At 28.2% G+C, this 22,806-nt stretch overlaps 1 protein-coding gene across 2 annotated transcripts in view; it reads left to right on the top strand.

Annotated features, from left to right (window-relative positions):
• Window positions 1-3,673: 3,673 nt before the first annotated feature.
• LOC111034923 (calcitonin gene-related peptide type 1 receptor-like) overlaps window positions 3,674-22,806 on the top strand; it is a 108,976-nt gene continuing 89,843 nt past the window's right edge. For both annotated transcript variants that reach the window (XM_022316367.1, XM_022316366.1), the window contains exon 1: window positions 3,674-3,759. The gene's annotated coding sequence lies outside the window, so the exon portion shown is untranslated. The remainder of the gene's footprint in view (window positions 3,760-22,806) is intronic.

Genomic DNA, 22,806 nt, shown 5'->3' with positions numbered 1-22,806 from the left:
TGAACAAGAGTTTCTGTTTTTTAGAGGTTTTACAGTATTGATTTATTGACTAATTTGTTATCATCTATTATTTTATAATGATCATATCTAAAAAGTAAAAATCTGAAATCTAAAATATAAATGCATGTATAGTTATTAAAACGTATTTGTATAAATTCTGAATAAGATTAGAATAGATTATTAATAAGGGTTTTTTAATCATATGACATTACATTAATTTAGTTAGAGGTTTATAATTATCGTGTAAAACACTACTTCCAGATACACTAATGTTTGAATTCGTGCCTACATATTTTTAGGTTGTATACGTATAAAAATCTGACGATTTGTATTATTTGTATCGCTTGATAGTAAGAAACGGTCCATAGACACTATCTTAAGTATAAAACGTTCTATCGTTCTGGAAAAAAATATAATAGTAAATAAATGTTTCCTATACATTTGAGTTTATTTATTTCCTTAGAATGTGTAGACTTATGTTCACCGTGCAGAGTTCATTTTAATATTACACCTTTTGGTAGTGTGTAATAAATAACTAACAAACCATGGGCTGTAATAGATAGTGTAAGTGAAACATTTTCACGTACAATTTATGATAATGGCACTCTTTAAACATTAAGTATTTTTAGAAAGTATTTTTGAACTAAAGAACAAAAAAAAGGCGGACAGAATACACAGACAGTAAGAGTTTGGTGGGTGGAGGCGAAGGAGGACAATAGTCTAGCTTCGTTTACCTCAGTGCACAGAGTACCAAACTACCAACTGATCCTATTTCAATTTATGAAAATTAATATTTTGAGAACATTTTTCATCCTAAAAGTTTACGTATTTATAGACAAAATAATCTTTAATTTTAATAAAATAAAATGTTTGTAAATTCATATTAACAAATTACACTTTGCCCGGAATTATAAGATACTTGAATTGTGAAAAAGTTTATAAACTACAGCAGAATATAATTTAATAAATTTATTGAACTTTACAATATGAAAAAAGTTAAACGGTTTCACTAAAAAAAAAATATATATATATCAATAACTTCTGTGGTATAGGAATAGTCTAAGGCATTTTGTACGATGCGGAATTAATAGATGAATAATGCAAAAGGTTAGCGAGCATATTTCCTTGAAGTCCTGCCACAGAACATATACATTCTTAAACTGTAGATTATAATTCCTTTTTGGAATTGTCTCCGCAATAATGTGTTGAATTTCTTTTCAACCCTAACCGATCAAATTTATGTAATACTTGATTATAAACGCAATCACATATTATTACGTTCAAAAAACAATTCTGAGTCAAATTTGTTTTTATTTGGTTATAAAAATTTGGTTTTGGCTTCTAATTACTATTATTATTAAGTATTAACCAATAACCATAGATACATGACATCAGAACGTATTTTTTAATATTCAAGGTTAATTAAACATATAGTTAGAACATACTATCTTTTTAACAACTTTTAAATAAAAATATAGATGTATATTTAGAATAATATGTTTTATTTTGTGTGTGATCTAATTCTAATAGTACATTATAAACTATAATAATACCAATTTTATTTATAAGGATTTTGTATAATGTAGAAATAATATAATTATAATTTTAAATATTTTAAAATCAATTTTGTTGAAACTGGTCTTATTTAAAAAATTCCCGTATTCTTAATTTGTTTATTGTTTTTTTCCAATTATTCTTAAAAATATTGAGAATTATTAATTTTGATTTTTTAATTAACTAGCAGAATGTGGCAAAAACAACCCCAAAAGTTGATAGTAAAAACATTTTTCTTCTATAAATTGTGGAGGTACTCATACACACAAAATAAAACACACATAATTGTAAAATCAATACATTTATCGCTCCCCTCAGAATCTAAAATAAAATAATCATGAAAAAAAAAAGATGACAATAATTATTATGAGTTGGTATAGAAAGAATAATCAATTTAGACAAAATATTCTGAGTGGAGCAAATTCATTACAAAAAAAAGTAGTTGTATACAATCTATATAATTTACATATTGCATATACACAGTATTTAAATACCTACATATATATTTTGATTTTGTAAGCATGCTCGCAAATATTTTTATGTTTAAGTTAGGCATATATTCATACCTTGATTTTCAGAATTTTTAAGGGTGGTTAACACTGATATTTTTGAATATTTAGATATTTAAGGTATATTCCGAAGCTATACAAATTTGGTTTTTCAAATATTAATATCATATCTCATATAAGAACCTATATACATATTTTACTGAAAATTTGGAAACAGATGATTTTTTTTCTGAAAATGTTGATGTATTTTAATTGCAATTTCAACTTAAAGTTTCTGAGTTATTCTACTTTAACTACAAAGGATAATAGTCTATTAAATATACTTTGTAAATGGATACGAGCTCAGTTATTACAATAAATTGAGTATAGTTTGCAATATACAACATTTGTTAGTAATTACTATCTAGTCAAGTATAATAAGACGATAATTTAATAATTAATATTACAAGATGCGTATTGCTTACAGAATAATATTGATAATTTTCCAAGCAAAAGTAAATAATATTTTTTTAATGGACTATTATCCTTATAAAGTAGAATAACTATAAAACATTTCATTAAAATTTCGATAGCAATACGTCAAAATGTTCAACAAAATCATCCGATTTATAATTTACATTAAAACATGTAGATGTCACAAGTTTGTAATACACTCAAATGTTTTTACTCCGGGGATAAAACGCTGCCAGAGGGGGTAAAAATATACTACCCTCCCCCTGTAACTAATAATAATAATGATTTTGAAGTTCTTATTTTTTTTCAAACCAAAATTAGCAAAGTAACAGATCATCCTACAGATAAAAAAGTTGAAGTATGGCATCCACAATGTATAAATCAATCAGCAGACGATAGACTAAAAAACAAACCCTTACGTCGTTCTAAAATCGATAAGCTTAAAAAGTTAAAAATAACAAGCACTATTGTGGAATTAGTACCTATTATATTCCTGGCATACTAAAAATCATAAAAATATTGTTCTAGTATCGTGTCCAAACAATATCAATTTGGAAGTTGTATCTACACGTTTATGAGCCAAACAGTGAACCAAGACTTCGGATTGCGAATTGTCTATACAATTTTTGGGGAGTTTCGATAACTGTATTATGATCATACCAGGTACCTCCAAAACTTATAACCGACATTTACTTTTTTCACAGTGGTATCCGTTACATAATGTTAAAAATGAAAACAGTTAAAGATATTTTTTCTTTTCGATATAACTTTTATAAATACGACCGTGCATGATAATGATAATATAATACATCAAAAAGGTTTAGTGAACATATTATTTTTTTTAAATGCTTATATTATGATTAGCTGAGGAGAACTAAACTATCTTACACATTTTTTGTACTTTAATTTTAAACAAATAATTTAATAATAAAAAAATGTTAACAACATATTGAAAATTTCAATTTATTTTCTGCGAAAAAATTTGATACGTATGCTAGATACAAATAGGTATATAATACTGTAATTGTTTTATTCTCAACGACGGGACAGGCGTAGAGCGTTTCCATGGCACAAGTGGGAGTGGAATGGTTTTTTGGGGTACGCTTCGGTTTGCCGGCGCCTAAGCTTTTTAAGTGCTCTTCAGTATCAGGACGGACACATGTTGACTCTAACGCGTCTACTGGACTTCTGCTAGCTGTTGGAGAATTATTTCAAATAAACCTTATAGTAATAATACACCAAGGTAAGTGTCAATAATTAATCGGTACTGAAAAATAGTTAGACATTTTAAATGTATTAAAGCAATATTTCATATTACATAAAATATAATTATTGTCTATTATTCAAAAATAATACAAATTAAAATATATTCTACGATTACTTACAGTAGAATCAATTAATACATACTTAATATTTTTTTCATAATACCTATACCAAATCAAGTTTACAATTTTTTAACATTCTACTACTTACTCGTAGTATTTATTTTTAAGCTGAACTTATGTTTTCATTTATTATACGATTACTTCATAAATTGCTTGTTAATATTTGATTAAATGGTATACCGTTTGTCCGAAATATAACAGTTTTTATAAAAATTTGTTGTTGTTTGTTAATAACTAAATAATTACGAATCATACACTATTGTCTGTAGCATTTTTTATTATTAATTTCGAATGACTTTAATATGTAGCTTATAGGCGTGTTCTTAATTTAACTTTAATTAAACTTACTAAATTAAAAGTGATCCGTCTTAAATAAAATAAAAACTAAAATAAGATTAAAGATTTTTATTAGACCATTAATTTATAATTAGTAGCAAATATGAAATAACTGACCAAATAGTCAATAATTATGATAACTGCTTGGTTTGACGAATATGTTCATAGAAGTATAATAAAATGTTGTTTTAAGTTTATTAATCGAGGATAGTGTTAATTGTCCTAATTTAAGAAAGCAACTATTATCAAGATTTTATTATTCTATTATAAGAGAATGGCCATTTTACATAATAGTGAATACTGTTTAGAAACCAATATAACTTGTTATAAGCCATACGCGTCTTCAATAAATAACCAAGAAACACTGAACGGAGTTAATATAATGAAAAAGTTCCGTAGTTGAATAATTATGTTTTAGATTTGTACAAATGTAGTTTTAATTTGTGTACCTATAGATTTTATTCATTAGGTACATTTAAAGTAAAATTACTATAATATTTACAACTAACGATCAAAACTAGAGTATAGTTATCAACAAATTAGTTACAATACTTTATATTCTAATTTTTTGTAATATTATAAGCGATTGGAATAGGGATTTATTTTTCTTTGTATTTTTTTTGAAGATAATTGAGTCGCAAAATTTTACTCTGCAATAATAAACAAGTACATGATTATATATTATGTGCCTATGTTTTTTTTTTGATAAAATTATAATTTGTTTCGCTTGGTAAATATTATATATTTTCAGATGGTTAGCATCTCTAATTGTACGAGGATATTAAATTACAATTAACTACAAGATTTAGGAGGTGTGAATTTAAATTAGAAATACAGAATATTATGGTGTTATTATACAAAATTATAATAATATACAATTACTATATAAGTTGTTCAATAAGTCAGTTCAATAATGATGATAAATCGTTACATATAAAATACTGATTTACTGAATAATTTAATATTTATTTCAATGCATCAGTAATTAATAGAAATTATATTGGATATGATTACCTTTGTATTTTTACTTAATGGGTAAACACAAAGACCTGCCAGGCGAATATTATGTTTTATTCGTATAAAAACCAAAAGGATTGATTACTATAGTGAAAGTGTGGAATTTGTCCATAGCCCCTCACTGATTATCTTATTAAATTACATTCGAAACAAATATATTATAGGAGTCCTGCAGTAGAAGAACTTTCAAATGGAAAAATATGTTAGAGAATTATCTATTCCCATACAAAGTGTCGATTCCGAGTGTGTATCTTTATTTGTCATTATGTTGTTTACATTGCTACCACCAGAATATGTTATCCTACTTTCGGATTTATGTTACTATTCAAATGTTATTGGATATAAATGATATGTAAAATTGATTAACTTTAACTCAGAAAGATTCTTTTGTACAACCACGGAGGTCGTAGAAAAGTATTATATTTTCATGAAAGCCAACTTAAATACTTAGAAAAAATGTAAGCGTGCCTTAGTTTTAAATAAAAAAAATGTTCTTTAATAATAAATTACAGTTAACACCATCTGAGATGTACGCACTACTTTAAAACGTACACAAGACATACTAAATTAAATTATTAACATTCGTCTACAATTCTTCGAAAATATTTTAAATAACATTAAGTGGTTCGATGTTTGTTAAAATTACAAACATTATTTATTAGTGTTTATATTATTTATTATATGCATTATAAGTATCTATTATATTCTTATATATTTTTCTCTGGTGTTTGTGTCAATCTCGCAGTAAATATTTGAAAATATTTGTATTGAAAATAATATTTTGGTAGTTTATGAAAATGTTATTACCTTTAACATTTAAAGTATACTTACCTAATACATAATAAATAATACAATTATAATGTGGACTTAGATTATATAATAGTTACACTGTAAAACTTCCATCATATTACATAGGACGCGAGTTTCCATCCCACGATATTGTCTGTTTGACGAAATATTTTTGTAAACTAAATCACTTACAATCAATTTGAATTAATTCTATTTAACTAATTTCTTTTTCAAGAAACAACAAAAAGTTTTTATTTCCATTTCTCCCTAGTATTATTTTTGTTTTTCACGAGATTTTGTGATATGAAAGTTCAATTGTAATTTTAGGAATAGAATATCAATTAATTTGAATTGCATTATCAAAAATTTTCTCATTTTTTGCCTTGAAAAATGTTAATTTAATTAGTTCGTCATTATAAATTCTTTACATAGGTAAGATAAATATAGAAAGTGTACCAAACACAGATAAGAGATGTACAAATACTTAATATTAGATATTGTCGTTAAAATATTTCGAAACATGTGTAAGCAAAATGGCTAAATACCTTTTAATTAATGATTACATTAAATTAAATTAATAATTTTTGATAATTCTTGCAAAAATTCGATCTAACTTATCCAAGCATTGAAAATTATTTGCTAATCGGTTGACAGCTATCCTTTTTTTATCATAATTTTCCAGTTTAAATGTTACTTAAACATTAAAATAAAAATAAATATTTATGTGTGTAAACTGAAAAGTGAAAACTCATTAACGTTAATAGTTAAACTGGAATCAATAAGGACTTTAAAAAAAAACTGCATCAGTATTAAAATTATATCTGTTGGGAAACGTTATTAATAATATAATTTTTGAATCATCTATTGATATAATTAGAAAAGAAAGAATATTTATTTGATGAATTTAGCAACTGACTCGTTGCTCATCGATCACAATACGTAAAGTGCACGGAAGAGGCATGTAATGAAAATATGAAATTTTTTGTGCGTCATAGCTGCAGAGCGCAAATAATTATTGTTTCTGTTAAACCTGTATTGCGCAGTAGTTTGGGTAAGTTAGGTTTGGTTTTTCCTTACGACAGACGCGCTGGATGCGTGAAAAGGTTAGGTACATACCTGCTTAATTGTTTAAATAGGATATTATAACATCGCTATCGTAAAAAAATCTACGTAAACCAACGAAGTGACATCATAATATTATCATACATAGTTGCCTATATATTTTAATTATCGAGCGATCGCTTTCGATCGATTAGTTTTAACGACACGGAAACAATAACTCTCGAAATCGCCACCGATCGTACTCCGATGCGACGCGAAATCCGCACATTACAATACAATAGCTTGGGGTTATTTGTGCGAATCATCGACATATTTTCGGCGATAAATGTTTACCTGTGTTGCTCGTATTGGACGTTATATTAAATACGTGGGTGAAATATTTCTTTGATTGTTGCGGAGCAGTTCTAGATTTTTTTTTGTTCACCCTATCGGGAGGCACCGTCAATACATGTCATTCTGGTTAGTCGTTCACCTATACGTTTATATGTATACATATATATATTTGAACGTGTAAAAACAATCCAATTTCGTCATAAAATCAATACGACTGTATTATATATTTTCGAGAAAATGCCAATGTTTATTTGTTTTATTTCAAATAATACCTATATAATAATTAGGTGGTTATAACAAACGTGTGCGTCTCGACGACGTACTGTTCGGTTTAAGGTGACACCCAATATAAAGCGATTATTCAGTACGAACGAACACACATTATAATATTATTAGCATACGACTATAGAAGAGAAATCTCAGATTGCCGAGCAGATACAATAATAAAACACCTTTAAATACGATCCAAACCTTAATGACATACAAGCTCGCGGGGCCGTCCCGAACGAAGTAATAAATGGGGGTTAGATGCATAAAAGTGCCAACTTAAAATAATTTTCTCGCATCGCTCGACAGCTATCTTCTACCTACCTACATAGTAATCAGTAGGCATATTTTACACAATATTAGAAAATATTAAATATTTTATTATGTTTCCTATTTTATTATATTTTATGTATATATTTTCATTACATCTTGACTAGTTTATTAAAATAAAATATTTTAAATAGCAAAATTCAGAACACTATTGCATATCGATTATACTACTATGGAATGATTGAAATTAATAATGATAAAAATTACAAAATAACCAAATATTCAATAACAATATTAATTAAATAGTAAATAGTGTCAATACTGACAATATAATTTAAGTGAAAACATTTTAAAATATTATCACTTCTTCGATGTCTATGTGAGACGCGTCAACGTACAATTTTGAATTTTCGCATTACTTCTATAAATAGAAATTACAGTCTTCCGCGCACAACAGTTTCTCATCAGTTATCATAACAGTATTATTAAAAATAATTCAATCATTATAAGAATGTATAGGCAAATTTGTATACTTACATACTGTTATAAGATTATATAATATTTACATTTTTAGGTGCTATATTATTATAGTATTTGTGTTGGACAGTTGACAATTGGAAAATTAACTTAAATTCTTTCATATTATTATAAATTACAATATATTATTATGATCTGTTTGTACTTTGTAATATTTACAAAACAATTTAAAAACTGTAAAAAATAAATTATAATTTACAGAGTGCCAACTCAAATACTAAATGTATCAATACTGACTTATACGTGTTGTACGCTTGGGGGTGGGACACCCCATAAAACCCCCCTTCGAGACGGCCCTGCAGTGAAGCTCGTGACAGACAAATAATAATAATAATGGTAGTGATATTTTAAATAAAGACGATGGCAGCGGATATTTCAGACAGAATATTGGTCGGTCGTTTGTGTGCAGCACTTCAGTCGACGGTGATTAACAAGATTTTCTGTTTGCGTGATAACAATTTCAACTGATGCAGATGTACATCAGAGTTAGGTTTGATAAGAACATAATATGTATTACAGCATACGGCAATTATATAGTTTAATAGTTGACGTATTGTGTCGTCTCATGATAATGTAAAGAACCGTAGTGACTATTTCCTCATTTTTCAATTTTACAGACGAGATGGTCGCATTACCGTTTTTTATTTTTCATCGATATTAGTGCTTATTTCTCATTCGTCGCCATATAACTTTGTTCGATTCCGATAAAGGTAAACCGCGATGAAATCAAAAAAAAAAAATGTTATAAAATAAGTACGAAGCACTAATATACCACAGCAGTCCGAGACAGAGAGCGGAGACCCGATGAAATTATGCTATTCCGCAGAAAATAATATAAGATAATATAGTTAAATAAATGTTATTCCGCTTTTGTTACCCGAACTATCGTTAAAAGTTAGTAGGATAGTAACGGCGGAACTATATATTGAGATTAATTTCAAAAAAGTTTCTTTATTCATAACTTAAAATGATTTTTAAAAACTTTCTGATTTTTTTTCTTCCTCGCTTTTTTTTATCTTCTAATTACTCGTAAAATACAATTTAATAACGACGGCAGTCTGCGAATAAAAATACTGAAACATAATGTACTATTGGCAATAAAATATTTCCAATGACGAATTTACTACTCACTTTTGGAATAGGTACCTAATGCTTGAAAGGAATTCATTATTTATATTCAATACATTTATCTAGGTTATATTAGTAATTTATGATTTAAAATCCTTTGACTTCAGACAGCAAAATATTTCCATTTTATTTTTAACCAACCGATAAAAATAACACTAGCGTCGATGAGATTTTCGTTATACACCTACTTACAGTAATAGCTATTTATTTGTTTATGACATGGCTGCAGGCGCCAGGCGGCCATAATACCTAATCACTGGGTTAAAATACTTGAATAATCTGACTTGTATCCCTGGTCTTGAGTAACGACAATATTTCGTTTATACATGTTTATGATATGAAATGTTATCGGTTTTACACAAACAGCTATTACACGTTATTTTTAGTTTCCATATTTTGTTTCAAACCAACTGAACAACAAAATATGCTATGTTGTTTAATATAATCTGAAATAAAACAGATGAAATCCATCGAAAACTTGGCAAACACGATAAATAAAACACAACTGAAGCGAACATGGTTTAAAATACTCAACGACAATTATTGTTAATACTGTACAATATTTTTTATAATAATTCACAAAAGTATACATTTTTTGTTTTATATACTGTCATTTTTATCGATTTAAACATTTATTTGAAAAATATTGTAGTATCGTTATAGGTACTAATTCAATTTTAATGTAATTTAAAAAAAAAGTTAAGTGATTTTATTGATTTTAATGTTAACATTACATTAAAATGTGCATAGTATCGATCAAATAAAAAAGAAATAACAAAGCACCATATAATTCAAGAAATTTACAACCATGCACCGTTTTTTCCTCTTTTGGTTATTTTGTTAGGTACTACTTGGAAAATAATTCACTATAGATCAATTGCAAAATTAGAACTAAAACCAAATTCATGCTGGCAGTCATATGTTATTTTAGATTTAAACTACCTATTTGTTATCGATTTAAATATTCAAACTCTTGACGCCGAAGTTCCTTTACTTGCAATGAGTATAGAATCTGTACTTTCATTAGGTTAAATGGTGTGCTTCACTGTTGGTTTTCGGTTAACACTTTATTGGCCAATAAAATACCTCTAACAAATTTCGTGTAGAATTTCTATAGATTGGAAATTCAACGAAGACAAATGTGCTTAAGAATCGCCTTATATTTGCTTTTGATAATATTGATATTAGTAAATTTTAAAAGACAAAAAGCAAAATATGTCAAAGAAATGAAATAATAAACTCGTTCGTAATTTTTTATTTTAGTATCCTATCCAGCCCATTTTAAGATTAACCATGTTTTTAAGACGTGATAATATTTTCATGTAATTTAAAACTATAATCGAACATTTTATAAATTGGAGTCTAAATAGATTATTATTAATTTATTTTCAACATTCAATTTGTTTTTAATATACACTGTATTCCGTCCATGCAATAAATAAATGATCATTGTTCGTCAATTGATTCTTAAATTGTGTACAATCAATGTGACCATACAGTTGAAACTATGATATTCATATGAAGTTATTTAACATTAATGGAATTGATAAATTGCATTATAATAACTACTGTCAAAATTCAGTTTTACCTTTTGTCGTTATAAAAACCCACCTGCAGAATATTGATTTTATTTATATTCCCAATAACACAAATTAAAATTAATTTTATCAGCTACAAATTCATCCACCGACCACTTCCTTTCATCAAGAAAAATAATATCGTCATGTAATTTAGTAAACATTAAAAATATATTTAAGTCTATTATTTTTTGTAGAAATCGTAAAAAACTTCGGGCGTTACATTTATTCGATGAATGCACTCCATTCACTTTGACTCCGAGTTAATCATCTATACTTTCCATAATATTGTTAATATTGAAGTATATTAGAGTCCTGCCCTATAAGAACATTCTATATTAGAAAAAATATGTAAAAAAAACTATTCCGATACAAAGTATGGATTCCTAGTTTGAATTTTCATTTATCATGGTTACATGGTGTGGTCGATGATTTATCATTGATACGTACTATTGACACGTTATTTTTGTTGTTGTTTCTGTTGTTGTTAGTGTTGAGGTGCCGACAGATTCAAGAGTACAAAACAGTCTTCAAATGAAGGGAAATCTTTAGTCACAGGACCGTCTGTGGAAGCGATTTACCGCTTTGTACCCCGTCAATCAGAGTGTTACCTCTACTTTTGAATTTAATATGTTACTATTCAATTATAATTGGATATAAATAACAATAATAATATGTAGAGTTAATTAACTTTAATTTAAATAAGTCAAGCTATCGAGGTCATAGAAAAATATTTTTGTTTTTTTTTTCATCAAAGTTGACTTCTATGCTTGGCCGCAATTTAAGATTTACGCAATCGACATGTAGAGGCTTTGAACCTCTGGTCAAACTGGCAAACGGCGAGTTTATCTTATAAGTGTGATTAAGCGTTCGAAATGATTTCGGCATTTTTACATCGAATTTTGTCAACTGTCCTGATGATAACCTTCATTGGATTTACCATCGTTTTTTGCCGACATCTTAATTTATTATTTCAAGTGTACTGAATATAACATATATATAGTCATGTTTGAGCGACGATAAACATAGCAGTGATTTATTCGACAGTCGTCCAACGATACCGCAGTCGCCGACTGGAGAGATTTTCCAAGCGAGAGATAAGTCTTTCACAATATTTAAAACTCAAACGCACCCATCATACGCGCAAAATATGGCCAGTCGAAAACTGCGATAAGTAATATACAGAGTGATTCATTTAATAAGACGTGTTTATACACTCATCTTCTCAATTTTTTTTTAAACTTTTTGAAACTTCGTAAATATTACTTTTGCATAATTCGATGTCAGAAAAATGACAATTTAGAACAAATTTATATCTTTAAATTTTTAACGTTGTAATTTTTAAAGTTTTTTTCTTTTTTTAATGACTGCGTGTGCTTAAAATGACTTTCCCGGACAAACTACTTTTTGGAGTATTTTGATACTTAATTTCAAACGAATAGAGTTAATATATTATATGTACTTACAGTTTCGATGAGCAGATAGTATGACAAAATGTTGCTCTTCTGCTTCACACATTTAACTCTAAATATTTATAATTAATTACTCGTTTAAAATTTGATTTGTATGAAAAGTATTAAGTTTTGGTATGTGAGATTTAAGAACTTATATCGTTGTTCAAAAGACTTACAAACGATAACGATTAATAATTTTAAAAATCATAACAGTTTTCTATAAATGCCGTTTTGCAATGATATCTGCAAATTGTGTAAAAATGATATTCTCGAAAAGGACCAGACTTTTCGAATTAATATGCATTGTAGACATGTCCTGAATGGATCGCATTGTATAATACAACATGTAATAATGATGTGCATTGTGTGCGAGGTGCCAAAGTCAAATGATTATAATATTATTTTATAATAACATAAATTAATACACGACCGGAATGGAGGAATCGTTGACGAAGCTGTACCTATATGACCAAAAAAAAGATAATAATGTTATATTTCGTACCTATATTTTCGTCGAGTGAAATGCGTTGTACTCGGGATGCGAAAGTCTCTACGATCGCGATAAGATTTTCCATTATAATAGCATATAGTAATGCTGACTCACTATTATTATTACTAGTAATATCATAATGTTTTGGAGGCCCCGATATGTCATATCATTACGATATCGATCTAAAAGTTAAAACGCATGTTTTTTTGTTTGTTATTGAATTCGCAAAAAAAAAATAAAAAGGCAATGCGTACTTCTACTCGCGTATCGTAAAATAACGTCAACCTGTACGTCAATTAAGTATAACAATAAACTGTTTTAAACAATATTCAAAGTGCTACCACGTTATAATGTTACACCAAGCGGCGTACATATTTTATGTAAACATTTTATAAATATATATTATTATACATTAGATCCTGTAAACTTGTCAAAGTATATGTTGCAAATGAGACGTTACGACGTGATTTTAATGTAAAATATAACGTTTTCGATATTTTTATCGTGTAATGTAATATTTTTCAACGAGTTTATCAAATGAAAATTATTGTAACTTAAAGTGTCTGAAAGTTTCTCTGAGTTTTATTTAAAAAAAACTTTTATTCCATATAATAAGTAATAATAATAAAAAATAATAAAATGAAAGGCAACAGAAAAAAACAAGTGTATTATACTTACTGACTGGCAATACACCGGAAGACGTGAAAGACGTTAATTCCTATTTCTATTCAAACGGTTAATAGGAAAATATCACTGCATTCAAATACCAATTTACAATTATAGCACATTATACTTATAATAAAGTGGACTCAGTTTCTTTCTACGTTACGATAGATTTATGCTAATTTAACCTAACTCAATGGGCTACGTTGGGCTTAGTCATCGTAAGGAAAGCTATTTTTTTTTAAGTTTCAGAGTCCCCTTCCTTTTATTTTTCCAATTCGAGCACAGGACCAAAGTATACGAGTTCATTAATTGAATGAGTCAATAAGGTGAAAGATCTAAGAATTAAAATATGTACACATATGCCATATGCATTGTAATAAAAAGTTTAAATTTGGTCATGTAGTGATAAAAAACATTTATTATTACTTCGTATTTATTTATGTATTACAAATGTACTTTGTCATATATAAAGCGAAAATACATGAAAAACATACAACTGGATTCTATCATTGATTATAAATACAGTAAACCACCTCATAATAGATCCCCTATTAGAAGGACATTTTTTTACAACGGAAAATAACAACCAAAACCCTAAACCTATATATCCTGTATATTTTAGTCTCTTTAACACAAACTCTTTTAAAACGGAAAGATCAGTTGGCATCGAGCGATTGTGCTCCCTCCCAAAAAAATCTGTTCCCTGGATTTGTACCTGCCACAGTATAATATTATGTACAAATTACTCTTTTTTATAATCATTTTGTAAACACCATGTAAAAATTATGAAATACAAACTAAATACATGTTTAAGACTAAAAAATATTTGTAATAGATTCATAAAAAATAAAAAAATGTGGTTGGTAAAAGGAAACACCGAGGTGAAAATGTCGGTATATTTTAAACATCATTACTCATTAGTATTCATTACATTTTTCTTATTACTCACACATTTACCTTCACATAAAATCTAATTACATTTTTAAAATTATAATATACTTAATTATGTACACCAAATATGTTTATTACTGTTTTAATAAAATATAACAGTGCATTTACTATGTAACATACTGTTTTAGTGCTTTATATGTTTAGTCTATTTTTATAACAAATATCATAAAAAAAACATTTATGTAAGTATCAAAATTAATCTTTTCGTAATGTAATTAAAATGTTTACATTATTATAACAATCAGTAGTTTCCCTTTTCTTAATTTAATATCGATTTAATATCGGCCGTAATAATATTGTGTCAACAGTAATAAATTTCTGAGATCTGATCATTATTACAATGTGCAGACTTTCAAGAGCTTATCTCAACAAACTTTATGTATTATTTTATTATTTCAACACTATTTTGGTATGATATTTTATCTATATAAATATTAGACAATAATGTGTAAAATGTATTTATTTATTTATCTTGATCTGGCCAGTAAAATTGGCTTAAACACATAATATTTTTCAAAGTCGAGTTTATTTAAAAATAAGTAGTGGCATGTTTTTTTGATTGTGTTAAATATTGTAGTCCGTCTTTGTGTGTAATTTGACTTATGTTTTGTTTTTAAAGATATTATTAGGACCTATGATAAAAAGACTGAACCTTATAGAATGTTGATTTTTTAAAGTTCAAAATTTCTTGTATTTGCAGTCTTGTTTATTAATAAGATTATAACTTATCAGGTATTTTCGTGATTATGATTTCGTTTTTCGTGCGACGTTCATAATGATTTTGATTTTATTCAGCTAGCTATTAAATATTGACGAAAAAGCATTTTGTTTACAAACTTTGATTACTGTTAAAAAATATAAGATTGCATAAATATGCGCTAAAAAGTGAATATTTTATACGAAATTGTTGGGTTCTACTTGCTGTAGTGATTCAAAAATATTACGATCAAGTTTATATTGTTAAATATTCAGGCACGAATACATTTACACATACATTTACCACATAAGTTTGTATAAGTCTTATAGCTTTTACTGAAATCAAAATATGCACAAACGATCTTGTGTTGCTAAACGTATACAAATAAATAATATTTTAAAGAGTGGTTTATATGCTTGATTGATTTTTTCGATTCACATCCATTTTATTGCTGAGAATATGTTTTTTATTGGTGATTTGGCTTAATGTATTACTTCAATGTAATGTAATAAATTTGATTGAGCCCATTATTTTGTGTTTTATATATAATTTATAATTTGTATTCTTCATCGGACATTAACATATTATTAACTAAATACAAATATAATCTTGTAATGTTTGGTGTGAAATGCTCTAATAAATCTAAATTATTGTATACTGATTGTAAGTGTTTAGTTCTGGGTAGAGGAAAGAAACCAGTATGCTTATACATTGAGGTATTATTGTTATTGGGCCTCATCGAAAAAAACACAGTTGTTAAGTATGTTGAGTAACGAAGAAGGCTGATCATTTTAGGTATATTGCATTCCGATACTTATATTAAAAACTACATAAGATTATAATATTTTATGCTCTAACTAGATTACCCTTTAAAAATATTATTAATAATTGTCCAATAAACATCGGTTTTCAAGGTTTTTTTAAATAAATTTTTACTCCGTTAACTATATTATGTAGTAATAAATACATTACGAACATGAGCGAGTTTATAATAACCATACTACCTATACCTGTATAAAAAATTAAAATATCATACAAAACTATTCGAGTACAATGTATACCTAAGTGCGTTTCCGATTTACGCTGCACGGCAGCAGGATATAGCTTAAGTTATTTATATACATTATGTAGTGGGATGTGAATCGTAATGGCACTGTTGTGTATAATTGTCTCTAATGGATCCATTAAACAGTTTTGATACATTTTTTTTTACTATCATACTTCATATGATAACATGTTTTAAATTTTAATATGATTAAATAATTTACGATGCATGTCGGGGTACCTACCGACAATACTACTGAATTTAAACAGTGGAAATAGAGGCAGCATTATAGTATCCAAAAACTATCGTTTAAATAAAATGTAACTATCAAGTTTTAAAGCAATGTACTATTATAGGTGTATCATGTATACAAGGGTAAACAGTGTTAGGCGTTATCTAGGTAATTTTACCTATTTAATCAAATTTCAATCGAAAAAGTTATAAATGTATCTAAATTATTATTATTAATAAAATTAAGATTAAAAAATATGCAATAAAAGTAAATCTTATACTGAATAACATTTTTTTTTCAGTTCACCAATATTTATATAATATAGTTTAGTTATACCTACCATAACTACTTGATTCATTCAATAATATCACGTAAAATGTGCAATACAATTGTCGACCTTTAACGGATTGTCTAGCGAATACAACAGGCACAAAAATACTGAGCGAACTCGGCAGACGTAAAACGACATCGAATGGATTATCCGGAAAACACAACGGGTGTCCGGCCGGCTCCAAAAGTGTAGAGAAAACACGTATACAGTGGCGTGCAAAGAGTAACAGTGTGAGCGGAATGGGTCAGTATCGGTGAACTTTTAAAGTCTGCGGTGGCGTTTAAAATCAGATCTGTGTACCTGTAAAATTCTCGAGATCATTACTTTCCACCGTTTTCGGACGATTTTCCCAGAGTTCGTTGAAAACCTGGACCATTGAATCGGTTAAGGACGGCCACCTGATCCGAGGTGCCTAGCCAGAGGTAGTTGACTGAAATGCCATATTAGGCATAGATATAAATCGTTTGCCGAAGCGGAAAACTCAGGAGATCCAGAGCTTATGGGTGATTGGTCCTGAGATCGTCAAAAACCTGGAACATAAAATATTTGGTCTCGGACTGAACCCTGTCATCAGACGAATTTTTCAGTGCTGCACTGCTGTGACGTATTGATCTGAATCAACTATGTTATTAGTACCTATGTATTACACTAAAATATAGGTGTTCCGAGAGTGGCTAAGGAGGCTATAGCCTGCACCGTTGAACATCTTTATTTTAGCCTATATTATAATATTGTATTAATTAAGTTATCTTACAAATACTCAGCCCTCAATCTCTCCTATATCCATCCCATAAAAAAGTTCTGACTACGCCTTCTCGAACGTAAGAGTTAAATACCTTTAAGTTGCAAAAAATAAATTATACAACTATATTCGAGTTGTGGTTATTTTTTCTGGTGTTAAATACTAAATGAATAATTTCAAATCAGATGCGTAGTCTAAATGACAATTAATGCGGTCGAGAGGAGAACTAATTTTTTTAATTATTGTGTTTCTCTGTGTGGCATTAAAAGGGTAGGTAAGTACCTTAACAATACAATACACATAACTAATGCTTTACATTTAATATATTGTACTATATACTGTTATATTATAAAGTGTTAGGTTGCTAAAAATGTTACATCAATCAATGTACTTTGAAATATTATATTATAATATGTTAAGAAGTTCAAATAACCTTCGATTTCAAATTACGTACATTCACCTGACACTCTTACCATACAAATTAAGCTTTAGAATTTTAATTAAAGATTACATTCAATACGCCACATATAATTTAATGAGATATCTGATATATAATATCATGCATATAACATAATTCTTGTTACAATGTTATAAATTATAATATATCAAGCATGTAAAAAACAAATATATCCATATGTTTCCTATATTTTTTATTACATTAAGTTAACAAAAAATATTATTTAAAAAAAAAAACGATTAAACAAACTATAACAACAGTGTCGTAACTTGTAGGTATTGAAAAATCATATTATATTATATGTGTACATACGGATGGGCCATATGTCGACATTTTACAGCTAAAAGTTTGACTATAGTTGTGGACTGTGGTGTTATAAATTAGTTTGCAAAACCGATTCTCAGTGGAGATTTTTCCATTGTGTTCTAGAACAATTATTATAATTCGTCAAACCAAGTATGTTAACGTTTTTGTTTCAATACAATAACATAAATGGTAAACCCATCACGTTTAGACAGATATTTTGAGGATTTCAAGTTTTATAACAATTTAGTTTTTAGTGTATGATATGTTTACGTGAGACTATTGGAAATAAAAAAATAATATAAAGTAAATCTTCTGATCATCATGTTGTATTGAAATTTGATGATGTTAACTTGGAGATCGAAAAAAAAATCGTAGAACCTAACACGAGTAAACAACGTATTATTCATATTGTATACTCATGTAATTTTTATTCAGAAAGTTTACTTCGAATAAACATTGTAAATATTTGAATAATTCAAATCTAATTTGCAATAAACTCGTAAAATCATATTTCAAACGAACATTTATATGTTTATCTATTAAATAGTAACGTCAAATAACTATGATATTATAATTATACAAAATATTGGCAATAACATCTCGTATTTTATACTTAACTAGAGTGAACTATAGTAGCAAACACTTACACTCCAAAAAATGAAGTATTGAATAACATAAACAAACTTTAATAAAATTTCATTCGTAAAAACATGTAGTATGGTTTAGGTGTAACATTAACCGTGTTTTTCATACCTATATTGTGTACCCGTAAAAAAGAATAGGTATTCGCCGGATGACCGGGACCGGTATTATATTAAAGTTATTGCGGAAAACGGCAAAGTAATACTGTAGAGAGGATATTATACATTTTTTTGTTTTTGGCTTATTTTCAGCCAGAATAAGATGGTATACAAGCGGGTATGACACTAAAAAATGTGCTCAATATCTCCAACGAATAAAGAAAAAGGAAAAAGAGTTTGCGCCACTGTAGGCCACCTATATATACAGGGCGATTCATCAAACACGGTCCTCCCAAATTTTCATTTCATAATGAGTTTACTCAAATTCTGTATTTTTTTAAAAAAATTTTTGTTTGAACCATTTTTACAAAATATAAAATAATATGTTGATCGATTAATACGAATTATAAAATGTTAAAGTCGCCATAGTACCCATCATATCTTCGAAGCCCATCAGCATGGAGTTAATATTATCTTTTTTTGAGTTTGTACAAGTCATAGTAATTTGTTAAGCAACTAAAAAACTACTGGTCCGAATTTTGATTTTGATACTTTAACGTTTTCAGAAAACTTATCTGTTTAATTAATTTACAGTAGAAACGGGGGGGGGGGGATGGTTCTTATTTGCAAAATGTATCTCTACAAATCATAAATATAATATATTCCATTAATAAATGAAAAAAAATGGGACGAGCCTGCTTGATGGATCACTCTGTATAATATACAGATCTATACGTGTCCGAGTCGTAAACGAACACTCGGAACGTCGGCCACAACTGCGTTTCGCCGCAACATGAAATTAATAAAAGTTATTGTACATTTTAATGCGTCCGCCGGGTCTTGCTGATTTAATTGCACCGTGCGAATATTTTTATCTGCAGCGGCCGTCACGCGATTGCTTTTGGTCCGACCGAACGAGCGCGTTTCCTTCCGATTCGCCTCGTCGTCTGCGCGCCGTTCCTCGTTCTGCCGGAGACACTCGATTGCGGTTTTTCTTCAAGACTAGACGCCCACACGTGTTGTCTCCGTTGTGCAAACGTCCAACACTGCGAATTTGTGTTTCAGTGGTTCCGATTTTGACGCACCCAATAACCTTTGACGATAACGAACGGAGATAATTGACCGTTATACCAAACATAAACTTAAACCTAAACTTTCTGTGGTTTATCGGGTGTTTTTTTTTCACAACGTTTTATTTTAACAGAGTCATCAGCATTTTTAAACGATTCGCCAACCATTGTTGAATATTTTCCATACGTCCCACTCATCATGTTCTATAAATTAAAACATCGTAAAAAAACTGAAATTTCAGTTTTATAATATGTCAATAAATTATTGTCTCTACTACTAAATGTCATTACGTACTTACCATTGGAACTGCTGAACACACAAATTGTATGTGTCGTACGCGTTCGTAAGACGGCGACAACACGTCTCACGAGGTGTCCTCTTAATGGTTATTCTGACCGATTTCATTGTTCATGCTGGACCCGTGCGTGACAGCTGCTGCAAACAGACGACGTGATATGACTGTTTTCGTGAATAACTTTTCATGTTCACCTATGATACCAGGGAATAAGGATACCCTCGTCGTCGTCATCGCTGTTGTTGTTGTTGTTGTTGCTGTTGTTGTTGTTTTGTTGTTTTTATACATTATTTATTTCTCTAATTTGGTTTGAAAATCGTCGTTCGGCTGGCAGCGTAAGCAGAAATTGTATTTAGGTACGTAGGTATGATTAAAAAAAAGCGGACAAGTGTGGGTACTGCTCTGCAATACATTATGTGTCAAGTGGGTCACTATAAACTGTAATGGATGTGTTAAAATTGAATTCAATAACATAAACTCGTTGAGTATACGAAGAACGATTCTGAACGATGACGGTCTGTCAACGTTATTACTAAGTATTTTACTTAACTATTTTATGATAGTATTGCTATTAGAGTAATTTATTTTACTATAAATGATACAGTAGGTTTAATTTATTTTTGCCAAGCGCATTGCAATTGAAAATGAAAATGTTATTGCATTTTTTAAATATAATAATATACTTTAAGACTTTCAAGTACAAATATATACAGTTTTTACGTTATAACTATTAAGATAAATACAATTTTTATTCTTTGTTTAAAGTATACTCTTATTTCTCCCGAGTTTGAACTTAAAATATCAATGAAATGATTTCGTGATTTTGTCGAATTTAATCAGAATTTGATTTGGAAATTCGTATTTAAAAAAATTGTAACCATCTATTTTTAATATTTTTCAATTGTTATTATATAAATTTGAAAAGAATAAACCTCGTACTAATTTACCAAGTTTTTTTACCAATCAAAATATATTTTATCGAAATTCATAAATAATAATTAATGAACAACTAAATATTGAAACGTTATTATGTATAGAAAAAATAAATAAAGTTAAAATCTAAAGAAAAACAAAAAAAAATTGATTTTCTCGGAATCCGGTTTTAGGTCTAAGTAACCGTTTTACAACATTTTTTTTTTGATTTTTCCAACACTTTTGAAAAGTTCTATGAAATTTTTTCTTTTGACCCCTCTCAAAGAACCAACTAGATTCATTTCCCCAGTAGAAAAAATGATGAAATAGAAAATCGAAGCATTTGTATTGCTCTAAAAGGTAATGATAGACCCAAAATTAAAAAATCATTTATTATTTATAACTATAAAATTAATAAATTTATCTCTCAGCTCAAAATATAAAATCGGGGAAGATAAAAGGAGGAAATTTTATTTCACTAGCGTTTTGAAATTGATGTTTATTTAAATATCATACATTAATTATTATTACATTTATCCAAACGGATCAATCGGGCGTGTCATTAATTATACGTGAACAGCAGCGGTCGAAATTAAAATTAATTTGAATCGTGTAAAACGTGGTTTGCACTATAACACAAAAAGTATCAGTCGACGTCAGCGAACATGGTCGGTTTATTTTATAGGTACTTATTTAATCGCGTGAAACAAAAATAGCTATCAATTTCTATCAGGGAGAGTGAGCTATGTTATTATTGAACCGGCTTAAGCGTCGGCGATCATCGATGTTGAATCATACATTTTACGTGTATATTGAACAAAACTACGGTATCACCGGAATATTTTAAGATGCTGATAATTTTCACTATAAACAATTCGCGACTAAATTAAATATTTACCTATATACATCATCAGTTTTATTTTAATGAACTGAAATACTATTTTTTTTTAGTTTAAGTATTAAATTTAGTGGAAAAGCATGGATGATAAATTCTAAAATATAAATACCCCTGACCACCCCCCTCTAACTAACAAATTATAGAATTATAAACTACAGTTTATCAACGATTTAATTTACCAATTACAATTACTAATTTGTCGATATAAACATATTGTGTCAAACAAAATAAAAAACCTAACATTTCCTTCAAAAATAAAACATAAAAATAAATCGTCGACATTAATAAATTAATGGTTATAG

The sequence above is a fragment of the Myzus persicae genome, unplaced genomic scaffold, assembly GCF_001856785.1.
Source record: "Myzus persicae strain clone G006 unplaced genomic scaffold, MPER_G0061.0, whole genome shotgun sequence".
In the NCBI taxonomy this organism is placed as follows: Eukaryota; Metazoa; Arthropoda; class Insecta; order Hemiptera; family Aphididae; genus Myzus; species Myzus persicae.
This window is presented reverse-complemented; position numbering and strand designations above follow the sequence as displayed.